This window comes from Dermacentor silvarum, chromosome 1, assembly GCF_013339745.2.
Source record: "Dermacentor silvarum isolate Dsil-2018 chromosome 1, BIME_Dsil_1.4, whole genome shotgun sequence".
NCBI lineage: Eukaryota > Metazoa > Arthropoda > Arachnida > Ixodida > Ixodidae > Dermacentor > Dermacentor silvarum.
Genome location: NC_051154.1, coordinates 163699402 through 163724767, shown reverse-complemented (window position 1 = coordinate 163724767; position 25366 = coordinate 163699402). Strand labels below are relative to the sequence as shown.

Sequence of the window (25366 nt, the reverse complement as noted above, 5' to 3'; positions counted from 1 at the left end):
GTCCGTCCATCCGTCCGTCCGTCCGTCTGTCTGTCCGTCTGTCTGTCCGTCTGGGGCACCTCACGCTCTTTCCGGGGGCTATCCGTCCGTCCGCCCGTCCGTCCGTCCGTCTGTCTGTCTGTCTGTCTGTCTGTCTGTCTGTCTGTCTGTCTGTCTGTCTGTCTGTCTGTCTGTCTGTCTGTCTGTCTGTCTGTCTGTCTGTCTGTCTGTCTGTCTGTCTGTCTGTCTGTCTGTCCGTCCGTCCGTCCGTCCGTCCGTCCGTCCGTCCGTCCGTCCGTCCGTCTGTCTGTCTGTCTGTCTGTCTGTCTGTCTGTCTGTCTGTCTGTCCGTCCGTCCGTCCGTCCGTCCGTCCGTCTGTCTGTCTGTCTGTCTGTCCGTCCGTCCGTCCGTCCGTCCGTCCGTCTGAGTTGTATCTAACCGCTTTCCCGTCTTTCTAGTTCACGAGGTAGTCAGTGGTGGAATGGGTAGCATATCGGGCAGCTGTGCTGAGGTAACAGGGCTCGAAAGCATCCATCGGACCAACTTGGGTGGCCGAGCGTACCTTTTTCGCACCAACATGGGTCACAGTAGACGCGGGACTGGGTAGGTACCGCTGTTCTAAGAAACTCTTTGCCGTCGACTTTGAGCACTGGGTATGTGCTACTCGGTCTGTGCTGGTCTTCAATGAAAGCCTTTGACGCCAACTTTCCGGGAAACTAGGTAGGGGGCACCGAGAATTGGCCGCTCTACAATGACGAAAAAGATCCCTTAAATTTCTACGATGTTGAGAATCAAACCCACGTCACAAGGTCTCCTCAAGGACATCAAGCCGGCGCTTTAACCGGCTGCTCCACAAATACACTGGATGTGTGCCTTTTTTCAATTAATGTCTTTCACGTCAACGCTTTAGTGAGCTGCATCATGAATTCACTCAGGGGTATGTGCCGTTCTTCCATGAACCTCTAGCCAACTTGAGCCACTGAGTGGGCGGCAAGCGAGGGAGCAATTATCTGCGTTCGCAGGCACCCGCGCGCCACGCCTCTCGTGTCGGAGGCCACGCGCAGACTTTTCGGCAGTGCCACTAGATGGCGCACCGTGCCCAAAAAGAAGCGCGAGAGAGAAGCCCGGTTGCCGCATGACACGTTTCTCGGGGTTCGCACGCACCGGCGCGCCATGCATTTCGGGGCCCACGCGCAGGCTTCATGGCGGCGGCGCTAGTTGGCGCCGAGTGTTTTTAGGGAAGCGCGAAAGAGGAGTCCCGCTGCAATACATGCCTGATACATAACTCGTTTCGACGGCGGCGATGCGTTGTGTCGCTATATTGACTCAATGCTAACGCATTACCGTCGACAGACATCGTGAGATGGGTTCTGCTGTATTTCTTTCTTTATTATATGATTTTAAACTGAAGGTAGGCGTCTTTAGGTGGCGCCGGCTATTTGCTTGTCGCATGGCAAACAAAATGGAACCACAAAGAGCAATATGAAACACACTAAATAATATAAAAGAGAACGAATGCGAAATCACGCGCACAAGTCCACGATTCCACTGAAGACAGTAGAACATGCACAACCATGTATCATAAATCATATATCACAGTTGTATCACAGTTATCACAGTAAACATGTATCACAGTTTCATAAATAAATAAAAGAAATTGAAATTGTCCGAGAACACGCGCGAAAGTTCAGTTCTGCAGACGATTGGACCAATGCAACTACCCAATATCACACAATACCCCCTGTAGCTAAATAACATAGTCTAAACTTGCGTGACGCATATCGGTAACAGGACTTTGGTTTTATAGGACACGATCTATTTAATATAAACCTAACATACCTATTTTCTAATGGCACATTCGACTGGTCGCTTTCGAGCGCTCCAAAGCACTTTCGCGGGCCGGTTTACATTCGACTGGTCGAAAGGGAGTGCTCGGAACACATTCACTTGGTTCATTCAAAGTGCCACGCTCCAACTCGGAGCGCCAAGGGACGCTCTCACCTTCGAGCTGGGAGCGCGACCGAGATCCGACAGAATTCTGATTACGTGGCTCCTCTAATTGCTCTGGAATCAGCTGGACATTCGGCTGGTGGACCCTCTCTTGGTGCACGCTTCATGGTCCAGAGGCGTCCATATCGGCGCAAATCGTGTCGTAGCACGGTAGGAATCAGTCAAATGTACCATTAGAAAATGTCCAAAGCGACAAGCGTTTTCCTCCGCAACCCCGCCAATAGGCAAAGTATATTTTCAGGCTTCTGTTCTATACAGATAACAGGCGATGCATTGGGTCACTCACGAAAATTTTTGTTTTCGCTTTCTATGGGAATTATTATTTCGTTAGTAAAGCGATGACTTGGATCGAAACCACTTGGGAAACGTTAGGGGTGATGGTAATTGACACTTGGTCTTATTTCGGCCAGATAACGCGTGAGTTCGTGTGGGCGCGTATGTTCCCATCCTTCTATTCGTTCATGGTAAGGAAAGGCAGGCGTGCAAACACGGACACAAGTAGAACGAAAAAGACAACGCAAACGCTGTGCTGCCCTTTTTGCGCTAATTGTTGTCCGTTTCGTTCTACTTGTCTACGTGATTGCAAGCTCACCTGCATTTCAGTATACCATGAATCCTTACCAACTCGCTCAACTTTGACTCATTCATAAGCTTCTGTTCGGTTCCGTCTACTTTCTCGCCACAGTTGCTAATGCTTACGACTTTACTATATATACTGTCTGATCAATCGAATAGCGCGTTTATGCGCGCAGTCTTTTGATAGTTTTGTATTCATGTGCTTATTTGGTTGCTGCAATTTGTTCGTACGAACGTGCGGGAGGGGGACAGAGCTTTTACACATATCTATGTATAACTAGTGAGCACTTATACAGGGTGTAAAAAAAGAAATAATAAATAATACGAAATGCGCTATTGAACCTCATAATGATATTTACAGGTAAGACAATGGCTGGATTCAGGCTTTTCTATATCATTAAGTGAGCCTTCTTTAAAGCTTTCTGAGAAGGTTAATTTCTGATAGGTATCGGAACAATAAATCCTGTTTTAAAGGCCCAGCCATATAGGACCTAAGATGCTTAGTAACCGTTAGCGGAGCATGACAAATTATGTCCATTTGGCGCTCAAAAGAATATCTCTCGTCATGGTACAGGGGCCCATTCAAGTAATACGTGCTCCACTGACAGTTATCACAGTAGTGATCGGTGGTACGCACTATACGATAAAATTGTTCGTGAGTGCTTGGACTCGATCCGCAGGTATTCCTTTCTTCATAGGCATATTTTTTAGCCATGTTCGAAGTATCGGCTTTTGTAAAAATATTTTTCTAAAATTTATGTACTCAAGTACACTTTGGGCTGCTCTATCCGCTTTTTTGTTTGCCGAAATACCGGAGTGGCCAGGTATCCACTGGAAGGTGACGTAATGCACAGCAATGTTGGCCTTGGGGTGAAGATAGGCAATGTCACAGGCTCGCTCCATTAAACTGCGATTTAAAGTGTACTTGCGAGAGCATGTTCAGGGGCGCTATAACGTAAAGCTATTCCAACCTGTTTCTATTCCACTCTTTTCGTTCGCCCTCCGCAATTGGTCAAACATTTTTGGGGTAACGGCCACTTCGCCATTCAGTCGCGAGACGTCACGGAAAGCTCTAAAACTACCCATCTCAAGAGGACGTGTACACACTGGTTATACATGACTAGGACCAACTAAAGAAAAACATTTCTTTCCAATGCTACGCCTTTGTCACCATTAGCCTTGCGCGATTGGTAAAAATGTTTTCCGGCCACGCTTAGTTTGCCTGTCTGTCACACGACATCACAAAATCGCGAAAAGTCACCCTGTCAAAGTGACGTGTACTCAATAAAGTTGCATTAATATGCCGAACAAAGCTGAACTTTTTGTGCAATAGCCGGAGACGGCCCCGTTCCGAAAGGAATAGAAGATGGCTGTTCACTGATCGCTCCAGCGCTGTGTACTCGGAGCTGCTGCCAAGAATTGGTCCCTTCGCACGTAATCAAATGTTTTGCGTGGCAGTATAGTATTTCAGAGCCTTTTTATCACTTATATAACATCGTTCTGCCAAATCTTCTTCACTGGCATCCATTGTGGCGCGATTTTTACGCCCCGTAGCGCGCCGCTGCAATCGTCGATGAACCACCGCAAGCTAAGCAAGGGGCAGCGGACCAATCAAAAACCACGGCACCACTCTCCTCCACACCCGGTTATCTATTTTTTTTTTTACTGCTTTAGCTCGGCCTTACCAAAACTCTCTGCTCTTTTACATGTGCATTACATCTCGTCAACCATTTGGCAACAAAAACCTGTCGCGGTATATATAGCAATGCTATTCGCTTTGAAACCAAGCCAAGGTCACCTACTATAAACGAGGAGAGCGTTTGATATGGCTATTCAAACAACGCTGTGGGTCACCACCCTTGCTTGCGTCGGCGGTTATGTAAATTTGACGAATAAAGTTAGAATGGAATAACTTTACGTTTTTATAGCGCCGCCGGTCTCTTTTGCACACAGTGCCGCTAACTTGTTCTGGCCGATTAATCGACAATTAAGGGCCACGATTTTGTAGCGATGCCTTATGACTTATTCTATACTAGTCTTATCATCCACCACTCACCGCCGGCTGATCCCGTTGTTAACGCGAGCGGACCGTCGCTCTGACCAATGACAAAGCGCGATAAGCGCGAAAAGGCATTATTACCGGGAAGGCATCGCTACAAAATACCGGCCCAGGTGCACGTCGACAAACTTATAGAGTTAGACTATGCATTCGTAGATGCTGTACGCCTTGATATAGCCTCTGAGTTATCTGCAGTGAGGCTTTGTAACGTCATTTGGCATGCTCTCTGCAATTGACGGTTGTTACTTACGATATTTTAGTGCTCACCTTCGCGTCCTTTTTCGTGCTTGATTACGCATGTGACACATAAAAGGCATCAGACAAGATAATACGAACCACGGCAAACAATACGTACATCGCAGGTGAACATTTTATTGCGATAGCAATTATATGGACACTCCAAAGCAGATTTCTGCCATCGGCGTCGCCGTCGTCGTTGCCATCGCCGTCGCTGTCGCCGTGAGGTTCCGTATGACGTCAACGGCGATGAAATCGTCGCCGCGCTCCGGACGCTGTATGTGCGAGTGAAAGGGCGCGAGGGACGCGCGCTTTCACGGGGAGCGAACGCACGTCGGAGAGCAAACGCGCGTTCTGCGCCGTGGTCCCTGAAGGGCTGCGGAATTAAGCGTCTCGTTCCTCCTTTCCATATATAGAGAGCAAACGCAACTTTTTCCGTCGCGCGAAAGACTGTGGGGGGACGGGAGGGAGGGAGGGGAGGCGACGTTTAGCTGCGGCACCAAATACGTATTTATATAAAAACGCCGCGCGCGTTCGGTGCGAACGCGGGCAAAACGCCGACGGCGTCGACAACAGTTCTTTGCGTTGCTGGTGCTGCTGCATGTCCAAGTTTATACAGCTGATAAAACTACTATCCTTACACCGTATGCGGCTCTCTACTAATTTGCTATCGCCATTGGTGCTTCGCCTTTCGGGTGAAACTGCGACAAATTTTTTTCGTGATTACGCATCTCAAGGCACATATGATGCACAAGACGCTTCAGACAAGAAGCTTCTTGAGCCAGTGCAAACGCTAAATATAACTTGCTATTCGAAGTATAAACGTATAAAAGTATTGAAAGTATAAAAGCTATGCCCGCGCACATTCATTTGCAGCAATTATGTCCGCCAAATATACCATACAGGGAGAGACGAATAAAAGGAGAAAGGTGCGGAGGTTAACCAGAATGAAAAATCCTGTTTGCTATTCTACCCTGGTGGACGGGTGATGGTGACATAGAAATATAAAAAAAGTAGAGAGAAAGCACCGACAAGTGATCACTGCACACTATTACGGCACATGATCACGTAGAGCACAATGAATACCAATTATAAGGCCAAGACAACTTGTGCTGTTTTTTTTTTTGCCCTTAAGATTTGTAGTGGTGCCATCATTGCTCTCTGCTGTGATTGCTTATGAAGTCGGCATTCCAACATGATTTGTTCTGGCGATGATCTGTGATCAACACGACCTAGCGAAGCCGCGAGCCATCATCTCTGTACACTGTTGCAACGGCTGTCTCGCAGAACGTGTTCAAGGGCCTTATCACCACCAGAACGAATACCAATTATAAGGCCAAAGCAACTTGTGCTGGTTTTTTGCCCTTAAGATTTGTAGTGGTGCCATCATTGCTCTCTGCTGTGATTGCTTATGAAGTCGGCATTCCAACATGATTTGTTCTGGCGATGATCTGTGATCAACACGACCTAGCGAAGCCGCGAGCGATCATGTCTGTACACTGTTGCAACGACTGTCTCGCAGAACGTGTTCAAGGGCCTTATCACCACCAGAACGAATACCAATTATAAGGCCAAAGCAACTTGTGCTGGTTTTTTGCCCTTAAGATTTGTAGTGGTGCCATCATTGCTCTCTGCTGTGATTGCTTATGAAGTCGGCATTCCAACATGATTTGTTCTGGCGATGATCTGTGATCAACACGACCTAGCGAAGCCGCGAGCGATCATCTCTGTACACTGTTGCAACGACTGTCTCGCAGAACGTGTTCAAGGGCCTTATCACCACCAGAACGAATACCAATTATAAGGCCAAAGCAACTTGTGCTGGTTTTTTGCCCTTAAGATTTGTAGTGGTGCCATCATTGCTCTCTGCTGTGATTGCTTATGAAGTCGGCATTCCAACATGATTTGTTCTGGCGATGATCTGTGATCAACACGACCTAGCGAAGCCGCGAGCGATCATCTCTGTACACTGTTGCAACGACTGTCTCGCAGAACGTGTTCAAGGGCCTTATCACCACCAGAACGAATACCAATTATAAGGCCAAAGCAACTTGTGCTGGTTTTTTGCCCTTAAGATTTGTAGTGGTGCCATCATTGCTCTCTGCTGTGATTGCTTATGAAGTCGGCATTCCAACATGATTTGTTCTGGCGATGATCTGTGATCAACACGACCTAGCGAAGCCGCTAGCGATCATCTCTGTACACTGTTGCAACGACTGTCTCGCAGAACGTGTTCAAGGGCCTTATCACCACCAGAACGAATACCAATTATAAGGCCAAAGCAACTTGTGCTGGTTTTTTGCCCTTAAGATTTGTAGTGGTGCCATCATTGCTCTCTGCTGTGATTGCTTATGAAGTCGGCATTCCAACATGATTTGTTCTGGCGATGATCTGTGATCAACACGACCTAGCGAAGCCGCGAGCCATCATCTCTGTACACTGTTGCAACGACTGTCTCGCAGAACGTGTTCAAGGGCCTTATCACCACCAGAACGAATACCAATTCTAAGGCCAAAACAACTTGTGCTGGTTTTTTGCCCTTAAGATTTGTAGTGGTGCCATCATTGCTCTCTGCTGTGATTGCTTATGAAGTCGGCATTCCAACATGATTTGTTCTGGCGATGATCTGTGATCAACACGACCTAGCGAAGCCGCGAGCGATCATCTCTGTACACTGTTGCAACGACTGTCTCGCAGAACGTGTTCAAGGGCCTTATCACCACCAGAACGAATACCAATTATAAGGCCAAAGCAACTTGTGCTGGTTTTTTGCCCTTAAGATTTGTAGTGGTGACATCATTGCTCTCTGCTGTGATTGCTTATGAAGTCGGCATTCCAACATGATTTGTTCTGGCGATGATCTGTGATCAACACGACCTAGCGAAGCCGCGAGCCATCATCTCTGTACACTGTTGCAACGACTGTCTCGCAGAACGTGTTCAAGGGCCTTATCACCACCAGAACGAATACCAATTATAAGGCCAAAGCAACTTGTGCTGGTTTTTTGCCCTTAAGATTTGTAGTGGTGCCATCATTGCTCTCTGCTGTGATTGCTTATGAAGTCGGCATTCCAACATGATTTGTTCTGGCGATGATCTGTGATCAACACGACCTAGCGAAGCCGCGAGCGATCATCTCTGTACACTGTTGCAACGACTGTCTCGCAGAACGTGTTTAAGGGCCTCATCACCACCAGAACGAATACCAATTATAAGGCCAAAGCAACTTGTGTTGGTTTTTTGCCCTTAAGATTTGTAGTGGTGCCTTCATTGCTCTCTGCTGTGATTGCTTACGAAGTCGGCATTCCAACATGATTTGTTCTGGCGATGATCTGTGATCAACACGACCTAGCGAAGCCGCGAGCCATCATCTCTGTACACTGTTGCAACGACTGTCTCGCAGAACGTGTTCAAGGGCCTCATCACCACCAGAATCATCACAGGTAGAATTGTTGGCCATTACGATGCTGAAAGCAAAAAAAAAATTCGTAAAAGCCACCCGAGCGTAGTCAATAAAGTGAAGTCATTTAGACTTCACGTTCGTTGGAAAGGTGTCGAAATCTGTAAATGTAATTTATTATAATGATGCATATTATTCAGCCCTAGAAATACTGTTCGTGTGTTACAATCACAAAAAATAGGTGCATACGTATATATCAGTCACGTAATACCAAACAGATAGAAACATATTGGTTTTACTTGACGATATATCAGAGTAGTCATAGACTACAATAAGCGAAGAAGAATTCAACAGCAGTTCTTACCACCTATGAAGGCCGCTTATAAGCGCTTCTAGGAGGGAGGGAGCGAAACTAATCAGGAGAAAAGCTCAGACGGCCGGAACTCCAAGGGAAGTGTGCAAATCTGTAAGGCTGCCAAGCATAGCTGCCAGGACGCTGATTGTGGGACGGAGTTAACCCATGCACATGTTTTCATCCCTTTGGACTTTGTAGTTCCAGCCAAATGTAAGTTCTCAAAGCTGTATCGCCTGTCAGAGCTTGTTTTATCAAAAATGTAACTGCTTACATGTAATCGGTTACTGAAGAAAGTAACTGAATTACAGGGTGCGTTACCGCGTAAACAAAGCCATCGGTAAAGGGCCCCTCACCAGGCCACATAGCAAATTTTGGCTATATGCTGGAAGTTGTTATGTGCCCTCTAGGGAGCGTTCAATCGCAATAATTATTCAAATTGGTTCATTAATAGCCGAGATAGAAATATTTCATTGCCATGAACCCATGATTTCAGGAGGCGAGCGTCGCCGCCAACATAGACGCTCTCTCCACTTGCCCCGCCTAGCCTGCGCAAGCGAAATTATTTCCCTGCGTTCTCAGATACCGGAGCTGGAGGATAGCGGGACGCATACGTCACGGGCCCCGCCTTCTTCTCTTTCACCGCTTTTTGCAGCGCGGCTTACTTCGGCTGACGGAGCTGATGCGTTTGTCTCGTTTCGCGCAGCGCACGATTTGGCGCGCTGTAAAAGAGGACACCTGACTAGCGGTATAAGTCAGCGCTCCACGAACACTGAGGCAGACGCAAGTGGATCACAGAGCATGATCGCGTGCTGGAACACGGTAGAAAATGGCATAGTTTCGCTATCTGCGCGTGCGACTGCACGACGTGGGAACAAGCAGACGAAAGTACATATCTCTTGCTATGGTACGAAGTAAAAGACACGCAGTCATTCGGTTTGTAGGTTTTACTATTTCTCTAAACTTTCATTGGTCTATTGAAGCGACATGTAGATCAAACACATAACTGCTGTTGCCTTCAATAATTTTCAAATTTACGTGCCACTGTGAGCGACATCACACCTCGTAAAACTGGCAGGGTTACAACGGCATTGTGGGTTGACGCGTTATTCAGTGTTGCCGATGGTGGCTGCATTCAGCCAAATTAGCTACTTTTTGGGAGTGTTTGGCACTTCATATTTCAGGTTGGCTCCCTCAGCTTCCCTGGCTACTTTTTGGCTACTTTTGACCTATATTTCGGCGCAATTTATTGCCACTCCTTCGCGCGCGCATGAGAGCATGCACATGCGCCTACATAGTTTTTCTATATCATGTTGCTGGGCTTTCACCTATCCTCATCTCTGCTCTGTCATTGCAACATGTTTGTCTTTTTGCTTGCATTTAGTTTCGCAATGACAGCACGAGGCTTGTTCGAAATGTCGTATTACATTTGCAGACTAAAGATCGGAGCTAAAGATCGGGCTGATCGGAGCCTCGTTAGATGGCATTGATATTCAGTGTCTAATCGGTCTACTGGGGAAACGCAGAACAAAGAAGTCGCAGTCACTTTGGCATACGCTAAAGAGGATGAAGTCGGGTGTTCTACCTCTGCTCCACGTCACCATGTGGTGGCGTGGAGCAGAGGTAGAACACCCGACCTCAAATATGAAGGTCGTAAGTTCGAATCCTACTCTAGTCCACTACATTTTCAGGCATGGAGTGGTGCCTGACACCGGCAAAAAAAAACATATTGCCGAGAACTAGTGGGGCTATACTAGTTCAGGTGCAACCAAACTAGGCAGGCCCATCAAGCTTCATCAATGTCACTCCCTCACCAGAACAGGAATTCGCCTCCCTGGTGCAGTATTCGGCCACTACCTCCCTCATGACTCCGACAATTAACCCATGGCCCTCAGTCCTCAGTGGCTGCGGAGCACCTGACCAAGGCGGCGGTCAGATCTGCGACGTGGCAGAGGGTGCTAAGAATCTCTGGGTCCGGACAGGCCGCCAATGGAAACTGAACCTGGCAACGTTCAACACGCGCACCCTCTCGAGTGAGGCTAGCTTAGCAGGACTATTTGAAGAATTATCAGGCATTGCCTGGGATATTATTGGCCTTAGTGAGGTTAGAAGAACTGGTGAGGCTTACACAGTGCTGACTAACGGCCACGTCCTCTGCTACAGAGGTCTTCCAGATAAGAGAGAATCCGGGGTAGGATTTCTAATCCATAACGACATAGCGGGCAACATTGATGAATTCTACAGCATTAATGAGACGGTAGCAGTCGTCGTAATAAAGCTGAATAAGAGCTACAAAATGAAGGTAGTACAAGCCTACGCCCCAACCTCCAGTCACGATGATGGAGAAAAAGAACAGTTTTAAGAAGATGTAGAATTGGCAATGAGAAAGGTGCAAACTCAGTATACTGTAGTCATGGGCTACTTCAATGCAAAAGTGGGGAAAAAGCAGGTTGGTGAGCAAGCAATTGGCAACTACCGCATTGATTCTAGGAATGCAAGAGGAGAGATGTTGGTAGAATTCGCGGAAAGGAATAGGCTCCGAATAATGAATACATTCTTCAGGAAGCGCAGCAACAGGAAGTGGACCTGGAAAAGCCCTAATGGAGAAACAAGGAATGAAATAGATTTCATACTCTCTGCCGATCCAAGCATAGTGCAGAATGTAGAAGTGTTAGGTAAGGTAAAGTGCAGTGACCATAGGTTATTGAGGTCCAGCATTTCTCTCAATTTGAAGAGAGAAAGAGTGAAATTAGTGAAGAGGAAACAGGCCAACCTAGAAGCAGTAAGGGTAAAAGCATACCAATTCAGGCTGGTGCTCGCGAACAAATATGCAGCTCTAGAACAGGAAGAAGAATATAACATAGAGGTAATGATTGAAACCGTATCTAGGTTGGTCTCAGAAGCAGCAATTGAGGTGGGAGGTAAGGCACCAAGGCAACCAGTAGGTAAGCTCTCCCAAGAAACAAAGGACCTAATAAAGAAACGACAAAACATGAAAGTGCCTAACTCGAGAGATCAGATAGAATTCGCTGAACTGCCAAAACTTGTCAACAAGAAGAAAGTAAGGGATATTCTAAACTATAACGTGGGAAAGATTGAGGAAGCCGTAAAATATGGACGCAGCATGAAATCGGTAAGAAGAAAGCTAGGCATAGGACAAGGCAAGATGTTTGCACTGAAAGATAAGCATGGTAATATCATCAGCAATTTCGATGACATAGTAAAAGCAGCGGAAGAATTCTATACTGACCTGTACAGTGCCGAAAACAGCCAAGCTACTTTCATTCGAAATTGTGATGAACCGGATACAGAGGCTCCTTCTATAACTAGCGATGAAGTTAGAAGGGCCTTGAAAGACATGACCAGGGGAAAAGCTGCTGGAGAAGATGTAATAACAGTTGATTTAATCAAATATGGAGGAGATATCATGCTTGAAAAGCTTGCGGCCCTTTATACGCAATGCCTCACAACTTCAAGTGTACCAGAGAGTTGGAAGAACGCCAACATTATACTTATCCATAAGAAGGGAGACGTTAAAGAATTGAAGAATTACAGACCCATTAGCTTGCTTTCAGTATTGTATAAAATATTCACCAAGATAATTTCCAATAGAATCAGGGCAACACTTGACTTCAGCCAACCAAGAGAACAGGCTGGCTTCAGGAAGGGATATTCTACAATGGATCATATCCATGTCATCAATCAGGTAATCGAGAAATCTGCGGAGTACAATCAACCTCTCTATATGGCTTTCATAGAATATGAAAAGGCATTTTATTCAGTAGAGATAGCAGCAGTCATAGAGGCATTGCGTAATCAAGGGGTACAGGAGGCATACGTGAATATCTTAGCAAACATCTACAAGGATTCCACAGCTACCTTGGTTCTCCACAAGAAAAGTAGAAAGATACCTATCAAGAAAGGGGTGAGGTAAGGAGACACAATTTCTCCAATGTTATTGACTGCATGCTTAGAAGAAGTATTCAAGCTCTTAGACTGGCAAGGCTTAGGAGTCAGGATCAACGGCGAATATCTAAGCAACCTTCGGTTTGCAGATGACATTGTCCTATTCAGCAACAATGGAGACGAATTACAACAAATGATTGAGGACCTTAATCGAGAAAGTGTAAGAATTGGGTTGAAGATGAATATGCAGAAGACAAAGATAATGTTCAATAGCCTGGCAAGGGAACAAGAATTCAGGATCGCCAGTCAGCCTCTAGACTCTGTAAAGGAGTACGTTTATCTAGGTCAATTACTCACAGGGGACCCTGATCATGAGAAAGAAATTTACAGAAGAATAAAATTAGGTTGCTTTGCATACGGCAGGCATTACCAAATCCTGACTGGGAGCTTACCACTGTCGTTGAAAAGAAAAGTGTACAATCATTGCATTCTACCGGTGCTAACATATGGGGCAGAAACGTGGAGGTTAACAAAGAAGCTCGAGAACAAGTTAAGGACCGCACAAAGAGCGATGGAACGAAAATCTTAGGAGTAACGTTAAGAGACAGGAAGAGAGCGGTGTGGATCAGAGAACAAACGGGGATAGCCGATATTCTAGTTGACAATAAGCGGAAGAAATGGAGCTGGGCAGGCCATGTAATGCGTAGGATGGATAACCGGTGGACCACTAAGTTCTCTGCCACTTTACCTATGTCACCGCCATACACAACTGGCTACGTGCGGAGCGCGAGAAACTCAACGCCCTTATTCGAAAGGTTGTGAAACGAGCCCTCGGCCTCCCTATCACCACTTCCACGTATAAACTCCTCGAGCTCGGCGTGCTTAACACGCTAGAAGAGATCGCCGAGGCTCAGGAGTGAACGCAGATGATCCGACTCACGACCACTAAGGCGGGCCGCCACATTCTGCGCGAGCTCGGCTTTTTCTCCTCGATGACCAGGAATCCCCCAGATTTGACGCCGGTCGTGATAAGGCCCAAGACCTTATCACGATCGCTCCCATTCCGTGAAATATGCATCCCGATCTAAACAGAGGCAGGCGCCTTGCGCGAGCGACCGCCCTTCTCAGGCGCATAGACATGAAAACGGACGATGTTTCGTTCGTGAACGCCGCTGCCTATCGCAACAACCGAGCCTTCGCCGCGGTCACGGTCTCATCCTCGCAGCGGATCCTCAACTCCGCCACGATACTCACTCGAGAGCCCGAAGTAGCGGAGCAAGTAGCCATAGCCGTAGCTGTGCTCGACAGCAAACGGCCAGTCATCTACAGCGACTCCAGACCGGCCATCAAAGCCTTCGAACGCGGCGTCGTCTCGGACCAGGCGTTACGCATCCTCCGCAGCGCGGATCAGAGTACCCTCAAGCACCACACCGTCATCTGGTTCCCCGCCCTTCTCGGCCGGGTGCTGGTTGCCCCGCCAAACCTCAACGAGATCGCCCACGACGCAGCGCGTGCGCTTACTGAGTGCGCCGTCCCAGGGCAACCCCACCTCGCAGAGATAGAGACCAATCGGGATGCACCCATAACGTACAATGAAATCGCAAAACACTTCTACCTTGGACGCCGCATCTTTCCGCCCCCACACCCCAAACTTAACAGACCGCAGGCGCTAACCCTACGCTTATTACAAACAGACACATACCCAAATCCCGCCAAACTCCACGTTCTCTATCCTGACGCTTACGCTAGCGACATGTGCCCCTCGTGCGGATACACGGCGACACTTGCACACATGCTCTGGGAGTGTAGAAACGCTCATCCCGACTCTACTTCGTACAAGTGGGAGAAGTCCCTCAGAAGCTCGCTTCTCGCCGACCAGCAATGGGCCGTCCAGCAGGCCCACGAAGCGGCCGCCAGGTATTCCCTGTCGGTCCCTACGTGGGAGACGCCCGCTACGCCCTAAGCCCGTCCTGCAGGACCCAAATAAAGTTTGTCCAGTCCAGATAACCGGTGGGCCATTAGGGTTACAGAATGGATACCAAGAGAAGGGAAGCGCAGTCGAGGACGGCAGAAAACCAGGTGGGATGATGAAGTTAGGAAATTTGCAGGCGCAAGTTGGAATACGCTATAGCGCAAGACAGGGGTAATTGGAGATCGCAGGGAGAGGCCTTCGTCCTGCAGTGGACCTAAAATATAGGCTGATGATGACGATGAAAGAGGATGAAGGCGAAAGCCTGTGCGCTCACAAGACGTTCATTACATTACTTGACATTAAAAACAAATTAAATTATTGAGTTTTACGTGCCAAAACCACGACCTTTTTATGAGGCACGCCGTAGTAGAGGACTCCGGAATAATTTGGACCACCTGGGTTTCCCTTGACATTTTCATTGTGATGCGTTGTTACTTCCCATTATACCACCCACCAAAGCTCGAGGGTTTGGAGCGCCTTCGTTACCGCTACCTTATTTAAGTGCCCCTTAATTAACTTCGCCTTAATTAACATAAATATTAGTGGGTTCGACACTCGACCTTCACGATGTCAACTGGAATCCAACTTGGAGATATCGCCGGTTCGCCTATATCGCTAAGTGAGTTCGACTTCCACCAAAGGTCGTGGGTTCGTGTGCCTTAATTAACTATATCCTTATTAACTGTATATTAATTAACTTCGCCTTAATTAACATAAAGAATAGTGGGTTCGACTCTCGACCTTCACGATGTCAAGTGAGATCCAACTTGGAGATATCGCCGGTTCGCCTATATCGCCAAGTGGGTTTGACTTCCACCAAAGGTCGTGGGTTCGTGTGCCTTAATTAACCATATCCTTATTAACTGTATATTAATTATCTTCGCCTTAATTAACATAAAGGATAGTGGGTTCGACTCTCGACCTTCACGATGTCAATTGGGATCCAACTTGGAGATATCGCCGGTACGCCCACATCTCCAAGTGGGTTCGACTCCCACCAAAGGTCGAGGGTTCGATTCCTACCGAAGGTCGTGGGTACGAGTGCCTTAATTAACTCTATATTAATGAAATGTGTCTTAATTCACTTTGCCGTAATTCCGTAATTAACACCAAAGGTCGTGGGTTTGACTCCCACAAAATGTCGAGGGTTCGAGTGACTTCATTAACTCTATCTTAATTAACTATGCCTTTATTAACTTCGCCATAATTAACAACAAAGGTCGTGGGTTCGACCATCAATGGTGGCACCATCAATTTTGGTGCCATTGAATTTCGGTCCCGCCAAAGGTTGAGGATTCGACTCCCACCAATGGTCCTGGGTTCGACTCCCACCCACCAAAGGTAGTGGGTTCGAGTGCCACCAATGGTCGTGGGTGGTACCATCAGTTTTGGTGTCATAACGCCCGACGGTCAAATATTCGGTCTAAGGCTTTCGCCTTAATAAAGCACATAATAGGAGCGCCACTTCCATGTAGTTCCTCAGGACCAAATAAAGTTCATGTCTGCCTGTCTGTCTCCTTCACTGTATTGCTGCGCGTACAACCCTTCGTTACAATAACAAAAAATAAAATAAAGGGTGATAAGCCGCATAAAAGCTAACGGTTTTGCGTTGCGTATAGGGTGATAAGCCGCATAAAAGCTAACGGTTTTGCGTTGCGTATATTTATTGTGGCAGTAATCATGGGGAAGTACTCAAGTGCAAAGTGAAGGCGCCGTGACGAGTGGCGCAAAGACAAGATGCAAGAAGCTTCTTAAGCTCGGCCGGAAGCAGCTGACCTTGGAGACGTCTTCAGCGAAGGCGTAATCAGTCTTCCTAGTGAAGGTCAAAGAAGCATCCGAAAGTGCTGCTTCTATTTTCTGAAACAAATTGCAATACAGCTGCAAGGGAGGCTGCCGAATGCCACTTCGCAGGCTGAATGCCATCAACGAAGAAACCATTAGGAAGCGCAAAAAGCCGCAGTGACATAATGGAACTGCCACATCATTTCTTTGAATGGAGCCCTTTGGTGTTAAGTAGGAAGTTCAGCATTTACAAATATTTGTCAGCACGTTGGACCAGACAAGCTGCTTATGGGCTTCTAGCACGCGGTCGTTGCTTACAGAGAGGTCACTCGCGCATGCCCTTGGTGCATGCGACATATCTGGCGTAAAAATAATAATCTTTGTTACTATTGGCTACTTTTGACTTCAGTTTTGATTCCTTTCCTTGAGTGTCCAACGGCAACACTGCGCGTTATGTGACGCTTCAAAGATGTCTACAGATGGAGGTGCCTGTCGATCAGTAAAGACTGACGCAACACGTGAAGCTGCTTTAGCCAAAAGACGAGGGGAGAATTCACAAAGCTTTTCGTTCGTAACTGCTCTTCGCCATTGTATAGGGTAGCGAACTGGACAAAGTCTAGTTGGCCTCCCTGCCTTTCCTTTCTCCCTCTCTCTCTTCACCATTGGTTGGCTGCCTTCGATGATATGTCCAGCATCAGGATTGGCTGAAATTTGACTATAACTTTATCGCATGATTATTTGTAATGATATTTAATTAATTAATTAGTTTTCCAGCGTAGAATTTCTTTGGAGGAATGCATTTAGCAACGTGTTCTACATCTTGTCAAAAGTAATTTCGCAGTGTTTTTATTTAGCTTTCTTTTTTCTTTTTTTGCTTAGCCAGCTTTCGTCGTCATCTGTATAGACTTCGAAGAGAGCGTCCTCTTTGATAAGTCCTCCAATAATATATGGGTGCTTTGAGCATTGCATTTCCTGTTGCAAGGTGCACGGTTGAGTGATGGGCCAGCCGGTCTTGGCAGCAGTTGCGGAGCGCTGCCACTGCTCTTTCGGCAAGCAGAGCCGGCGCGCCCTTTGACTACTGCTGCAGCCTGAACGTCGCGTGGACTTGTTCCCGTGTAGAGTTGCACATTTTTTCAATGTCCGCCGTACACTCCTCCTCTGGAAACTGTATATCAGTCGGTCGCTGGCGGTTTGTCTAGCTTTCGCTGATTCGGCACTTTTGTCCAGGGGTGTAGGCGGGGGAAATGAGGGGGGCGCACCGGTCATGTACCCCCCCCCCCCCCACCCACAGAAATTATATATAACCAAGGAGGTTAAAAGAAAATTTATGTTTAACCTCCATCTACGTCACCTGCTCAGTCCCCTCTCCCTCCTTCCCCTGTCCGTTCCCGGTCAAAAATTCTGGCTATGCAACTGCTTTTGTCACCTCTTTTGCACTGCATCGACGAAAACATAAATACGTGAGAGCGCTCACCGTCAGGACAACGCGACGTTTGAAACCGCGAGCGAAACACTTATTTGTTGCAAAAAAGTATATAGCGAGCTATATAGGCGGCCTCGAAAGCGCTAATTTTGTTCACGGTGCGTCCATATGCGCTTTTTCTTGTCAACGTGTTCTTGCGCGCTGCGGAAAATGAATCAGTCTTTTGTCGCCTCGGGGTTTCTATAACGGCGCTGAACAAGAGCTGGTTCGCCCGGAAATGTCCATATTCAAGCACAAATGCTATCGCGCTCTTGTGTCCCACATGTGCTTGTTTCGTTGCTGAAGACGCTCACACACAAACACGCTCACAAAGGACTGCGCTGACAGTAGAGCAACAGCGAGCAGTTTTATTTGTTGTGCGGAGCTTGCATATGTTATTTATTTATTTATTTATTTATTTATTTATTTATTTATTTATTTATTTATTTATTTATTTATTTATTTATTTATTTATTTATTTATTTATTTATTTATTTATTTATTTAAAAATACCTTACAGGCCCAAAGGGCATTGAGTAAGGGGGGTTTACATAATACAATGAAAGCACAAGCAAACTAGTATAGAACAGGGTTACAATGCAAGTGAACATCAAAACACAACGCAACAGAGTAAATTGCAATTACAAATTACAACGCAAGTGAAGAAAAAAAAATGCAGCACAACAGAATACGTTTCCGAAATAAGCACTAAAAGAGCCTATGAGTGCAAGTGAAGAATGCAGTGAAGAGTGCATGTTGCCGGTGTCGGCCGCTCGCCTTTAGGAGAGGGTCAAATCTAGGAGGCGGGCGTTCTGGGGTGTCAGATGAAGAAAACAGAGAAAGAATTGCGGAAATTATTTGTTATGTTTAATTGGAATGCCGAAGTAATGAAAAAGGTGGGAATGAAAGTGCACGAAAAGACAACCAGCCGCAGGTGGGCGCCCAACCCACATCTTCCACATTGCGCGTGCGGTGCTTTACCGAATAGGCTACCGTGGCGGCCATCCTCCCGTCCACATTCTTGGGTGTTTGTGTGCAAAATTAGCCCTGAGAGTGTTAGCCAGCGCCCCCTCACGACGAGGGCAGCGGCTGTGGAGCACCTCTCCTAACCGCAGGCATCACGTAGTACGTCAGCTTAGAAGCAGTCCAATGCAAGTGAACCCTCGTGTAATGCATGGCATCAGGGCTACCACAGTGGAGGCCCTCGCTATTTAATGAGCGAAAAGAATGAGGGAATCCGAGAGGTTCGAGTTCTTGTTACAAAAATATTAAGAAAACAGATAACGAAACCAGCGAAAGCATAAGGGAAATTAATTAGTATGTTTAAGCGGACGAGACGACAACTTGCTATAGGTGGGAGCTGAACCAATGTCTTCCGAATTTCACGTGCCTGGTGCTGCATACGAAAACTGAAATACTTTCCTCACATTTACCGCATATTTACGGATCCACATTCTTCTAATTCCCGTGCAAATCGCCGGTGTCTTAGAATATACTTCAGCGTGATTCGTTCAGACGGCGAGTGAAAGCAGATATATGACTGCGACATCGTTGCACCCCATATAACAAGACTGAAAGTGAATGCTCGGATGTTGTCGCGTCGATACCACCGCTTCTTAGCGTGAAAAACCCTTCTACCCATTTTCAGTCAGGCAACATCTTAAAGCCTACTTCCGAAGCTTCTCTTCATAACTTTTTTTTTCTTTTTTATGGAGGTGGGCGTGGGGCCATAACCATTGTGAACATACAGTAAGCTTCCATACGGCTATGCAAATCTCTCTAGTTTATATTAAATTTTTTTCGCTCTGGCCGTATGAACTAGTCAGGAAAGGCAGTGACTTAAAACATCATCATCATCATCATCATCATCATCAGCCTATATTTATGTCCACTGCAGGACGAAGGCCTCTCCAATTACCCCTGTCTTGCGCTAGCGTATTCCAACTTGCGCCTGCGAATTTCCTAACCTCATCATCCCACCTGACTTTCTGCCGTCCTCGACTGCGCTTCCCTTCTCTTGGTATCCATTCTGTAACCCTAATGGTCCACCGGTTATCCATCCTACGCATTACATGGCCTGCCCAGCTCCATTTCTTCCGCTTAATGTCAACTAGAATATCGTCTACCCCCGTTTGTTCTCTGACCCACACCGCTCTATTCCTGTCTCTTAACGTTACTCCTAAGATTTTTCGTTCCATCGCTCTTTGTGCGGTCCTTAACTTGTTCTCGAGCTTCTTTGTTAACCTCCAAGTTTCTGCCCCATATGTTAGCACCGGTAGAATGCGATGATTGTACACTTTTCTTTTCAACGACAGTGGTAAGCTCCCAGTCAGGATTTGGCAATGCCTGCCGTATGCACTCCAACCCAATTTTATTCTTCTGTAAATTTCTTTCTCATGATCAGGGTCCCCTGTGAGTAATTGACCTAGATAAACATATTCCTTTACAGACTCTAGAGGCTGACTGGCGATCCTGAATTCTTGTTCCCTTGCCAAAAACATAAAACTTGACTTAAAACATAACATACTAATTATTAACAAGGCACACGTCGTCGACTTCGAATGGAGTGCGCGAAGGCAGATCGAGATCATGTGTCGTTTTGCAATGCTGTTCGGCAGCAGTCAACAGCATAATCCACAGGTATGCGTGTGAGCATAGACTTAATGTCAAAGGAGACCATGACGTCTTCACTGTCTAAAGTCACGTTCCTGACCTTGTCGACAAAATCAGCGGAGACCATGTTAGCCGATATTATGGTGTTATAAGAATGCGTACATTTTATCAAATTCACACGACAGATTTAGTGACACTTTTAACGACCTTAGAGCAAAATTTAGCGAACATTTAGCGACTTCTTTGCCTCAGTTTAGGGATATGCTCGAAGAAAAGATGGCAACAATGCAAATTACCTGATGATAAAGGAAAACATGCAGACAAATCGCACATCACTTTGACGGTGGTCCGAGTGATACTCGGTTCCTCTGCCTCCACAAATTTTTAAATCTTGGCTTTTCAATTATCTAAGCAAGACAAAATTTCACAGGAAGGCTTGAAGTGATCTAACAAATAATGTCGTTGGAGCCATTCTTTCTTCCTTGCCATGTTTACAGCGACACCCTTTGTTCTGCCACGGCTTTTCGATTATGTCTTTGTCAAGCGCATTCCATTATCTTGCCGCATGTGGGAAATAAGAATAACAAAGTGTTGTTCTTACATAAGCGTTCTATAAGCATACAGTCATGTCCTTGGCGTACCTTTTCTGGGCGACTTTCATATCAACAAAACTTGTGTTGTTTATATTGAAGTACAATCTGAATTAAAGAGTACAAACATTTCAAACAGGCTCTATCAAACAGCATATAGGCCGCCCGACGCGAAGTAGATCTGTGGGTAAATCGGTGCGTTTATAGCAATTAAAAAAAGAAAGCCACAGTTCACCCGAAAGGTGAAGCGTCGATTGCCATAGCAAATTAGTAGACAGCTATACGAAGTAAGGATAGTAGTTTTATCGGACGTATAAATTTGGAAGTATTCGCTTACTAACTAAATATCCAGGCATGGTGTCAGCGCACACAAGCAAACATGAACACATCACACTCGCTGTCGAAACGCTGGCGTCAGGAAGCGCGGCAGCAGCAGCGAACGAAGTGACCTTCATGCTGTGTATCGCTTCAACGTAAGTGAGCGACGAGAACACCGCATGCACAAAGGTATGAGTCGCCTGGAAATCGCTTTCAAGATAAGGCGCGCGCGACCGCGCGCGGTCATGCAAAGTGCGCAGTTGGTGCCCGAGTAGAACACCGTCCCCCCCTCCCCCTCCCTCCCGCGCTGCCTTCCCGCTTCCCTCCCTGCGGGCCCGAGATTGAGCCCCGATGGTCGGTTCCCCATGCGCGCGGTCGCGAAATACGCAGTTGCTGTAGGAGAACAACGCCGCCCCCCTCTCCCTTTGTCCCATCCCCCCACGGCCTTTCGCGCAACGGAAGACGGCGCGTTTCCTTTCAGCTTCCCTCTCTTGCGGGCGCCAGATTGAGCCGCGATCGTCGGCTCCCCTCGCGCGCTTTCACTCGCACATACAGCATACGATGCGCGGCGGCGGTGTTAAGCAGGATACAGACGGTACGATTCGGCGTCCGATCCGATGTGCGACGCCGCGTGCTCCGGCATGCGGCATACGACGATTTGGGGCACACGGGACGGGCATCCGAACGAGCGAGCGGCGCCTAAGCTCCGCCCAGATCTTGCGCCCCAGCTTGTACGCTCGGAAGACTTCGTATCCTCGTCGAGAAATACAAAATAAACAACTTTTCGCAATGCGGCTTCGCTTTACGCGAACACTGTCACTAAAATTACGTCTTTGCGAACGACAAAACACTTCGCAGTGGTGTGTTCTCCACTGACGGCTCCGCCGATAGCCAGCGATAGGGCCGGTAGGCCTAGCTCGGCGGACGCCACGGCCGACGGCTCTTGCGATCCAGTCCGAGCTCGTCGAAGTGCGCTTATTTTTGCCAACACGATTAACACTGTACGCGTAGGTTACCCGTAATTAAATACACTCGGATTACTCGATGCGAAGGGTAAGCGTGCAAGCTAAGCGAGTAGCCTCGCTCAGACAGTCGGTGTGTGCTGACTACCTGCGAAATGCTGTCGCATCGCGGCTCCCGGCCGATCTCGCAAGTAGCTGGGTGCTAGTACTAGACGCTGTTTTGCAGAACAGGAACAGGGTCGAGATAATTTTACCGAACTGGTAACTATTTCGTGTCAGAGACGAATTGTAGCAATGCTGTTGCAGCCTGCATGAAAAAAAAAATAATAACGAGAAACCGGCCCGCCGGCCCCGCCTTTCTGGAGGGAGCGTCAGAGAACGTGACATGCCAGGCGCGCTGTTATTGGCTGCGGCCAAACGACGGTGCGATTGTCGGACGCGTCGGACGGTGAAAATCTGTCCAGTTTGTCGCACGCCGGGCATCCGATCCGGCGCTTCGGCACGGCAAAACGCCTCGGTTCGGCTGCCGTTCCGGCGCGTCGGACGCCGGATTGGACACCAAATCGGACCGTGTGTCTCGCGCTTTACCGTCCTTGCACTTTATACGGAACGTCACGGCGATGGCGACGACAATGGCCACGGTGATGGCAGAAATGCGCTTGCAGTGCCATATACTTGCTATCGCAATAAAATGAACATCACTGCCTTTCGTTGCAAGCTCTCGGTTATAGAAATCCCGTTGCTTGTAAAAGGTAACTATGCTATATTCGCATATTCTAGAATCGTCCTGATAAGAATGCCATATGCTAAATACGTGCTTTCATGGGTGGCCAGGACACAGGGCTCGATCGTTTAAAAAAAATGTCGTAGTTTCGTCCGAAAGGTGAAGCATCAATTGCGATAGCAAATTAGTAGAGAGCTATTCGGAGTAGGGATAGTAGCTTTATCGGCTGCATAAACTTGGACACATTCCTTTAATAACTGAATTAACAAGCGTGGTGCCAGCGCGCACAAGCAAGCATGAATAGATCACACTGAATGACCGCAGACAACGACTGTCAAAACGCTGGCAGCAAGCGCAGCCGCCGCAGCGGGTGAACGTTCGTGCGGTCTATCGCTTCAACGGAAACTGGGCGGCGAATGCGCAGCGCATACAAAGGTCAGAGCCGTGTGGAGATAAGAGACGGTGCGGGCGACCGCCACAGCCGGGCAAAGTACAAACGCAGTTGTTGGCAGAGTAGAAGCTGCTCCCCCTCCCTCCAGCGCTGCCTTCCTGCTTTCTTACTTTCACGTGGGAGATTGACTGGCCAGTTCACCTTGCGCCCGGTTGCAAGATACGCATTTCGGGCCGCAGCACAGCGTCGCCCCGCCTCCCTCCCTCCCATACCCCCCGGCCTTTCGCGCGACGGTCGCGTTTGCTTTCGCCGTGCTTTCGCTCTCCATGATAGCGCGCGGGGAAATATGGCGCGCAGCGACGATTTTATCGCCCTTGGACTTTATACGGAACCTCATGGCGACGACGACGGCGACGGCAACGCCGACGGCAGAAATCCGATTGAAGTGTCCATATAATTGCTATCGCCATAAAATTCGGCAGAGACACTTAAAGCTGCTTACGTTTAGAATGCGAAAGCATTATACCGTTTGTATACCGTTGTAGATATGTACAGCCTGTACTTAGAGAATAATTTGTTGCTGTATGTACACCTCGCTTCAAATTGCTTTGCGTGTTTTTTTACCTTGAAAAAGAACCTGCAGACTTCAGCTGACCTCTTCCGCAGAATCTTTTATCAAGAGCGTCTAAAATGCACGTGAATCACGTGAATACTATGTATCAGTATTGCTTCTCTTTCCAGTAGGCAATGCTAGCGACTCATGAAAAAAGAACTCTTCTATAATTTACAACATTTATTAGGGACGGAAGCATCGGCACTTGCATGACGAGATCTTAAATATATATAATTCACTCAGTAATCGAAATGAGGCCAAGCCGGATTCACTCGAAATAAGAATCAATAGCAGATGCGCAGCAGCGCTTATACTCGGACTGACAGAAAAAAAAAAAAAAGGCTGCAGTTTCGCAGGCGAAGCAGTATTATTGATAATATATTAGTAGGGGCGTGCGAATAGTGAAATTTAATCTCGAATTGAATTCGAATCAAATGGTGCCGAATAGTTGCCAAAAATATCGAATGTCGACTACAAAAGATCTTATTGAAACTTTACAGAAAGAACAAAGAAATGATGTCTGCTCATGTCCTCGAGCACACAAAGCCGTGAATGACTGTACCGCAAAGCTACAAATTGTCATGCAGAAACACAAGCTGTTCCATATCACCTGGCTTCAGGCTCTCTCGCCGCGATGTTACGGTGTTTCCTGCAGTTGCAAACATGCGGTCACTGGGCACCTCTGTAGCAGGGATGGGAAGGTATCGCAAAGCAATTTTGGAGATTCCTGGATACAGTGAAGCTCCATGCTCTTTAAAATATAGCGCGCGGCGATGGTAGTTAAGACAGGATGTGAAGGAAGATGTTTGTGTCAAAGTGTTTTACGGCGCTTGTGGCATACGCGACGAATTACGCAAAAGTACGTGCCTCCGTTTCGGAAGCGAAGTTGTGAAGTTCTTGACAGCTTTCCCATATGTGTTTTTTTTTTTACGCGCGCAAATGGCATTATCTCCTGTAATATAAACATCCGCTCACTTTTGAACCAGGGTACCGGTGAAAGATTTAACGAAAGGCCTACTGTAACGACGTTAGCATTAGTTTTTACCACACCACCCTAACCAAGTTGCACCTTTGGCCTTTGTCGCGTTTTAGATATTCGTCCTGTCGAATTATTTGAAACTTTGAATACTATAGCTACTCGAAAATCGAATCGAATAATGCTGCCACCGGGAAATAAATGAAACCAATGGCATAAGGAATGCTTTGACAAGTAATTAAACTATTGCCTTTGGAGTCACGTTGCCTTATGCTAACAATTATCGTCATAAGTTGTGTTCAGAAACTTATATATTGTGCAGTTTTTATACATGTTATGTCTTCTGAACTGACCTTTCGTCAGGAAGAGATTTCTTGATTGTATTATTGCGTATTTAAATTTTCACAAGGCATTACTTGTGATATGGGGTTATTGCGTTTAATCC

General features: G+C 47.0%; 1 protein-coding gene and 1 long non-coding RNA gene across 2 annotated transcripts in view; one reads left to right on the top strand and one right to left on the bottom strand.

Moving 5' to 3' along the window:
* The window catches only part of LOC125940679 (uncharacterized), a 191008-nt gene extending 165949 nt beyond the window's left edge, over positions 1 to 25059 (top strand). The window contains exon 3 of the long non-coding RNA XR_007463873.1: positions 24946 to 25059. This is a non-coding gene — a long non-coding RNA (uncharacterized LOC125940679). The remainder of the gene's footprint in view (positions 1 to 24945) is intronic.
* LOC119436344 (lysosomal alpha-mannosidase) overlaps positions 1 to 25366 on the bottom strand; it is a 615486-nt gene that overhangs the window by 461912 nt on the left and 128208 nt on the right. The gene's annotated exons all lie outside the window — the stretch shown is intronic.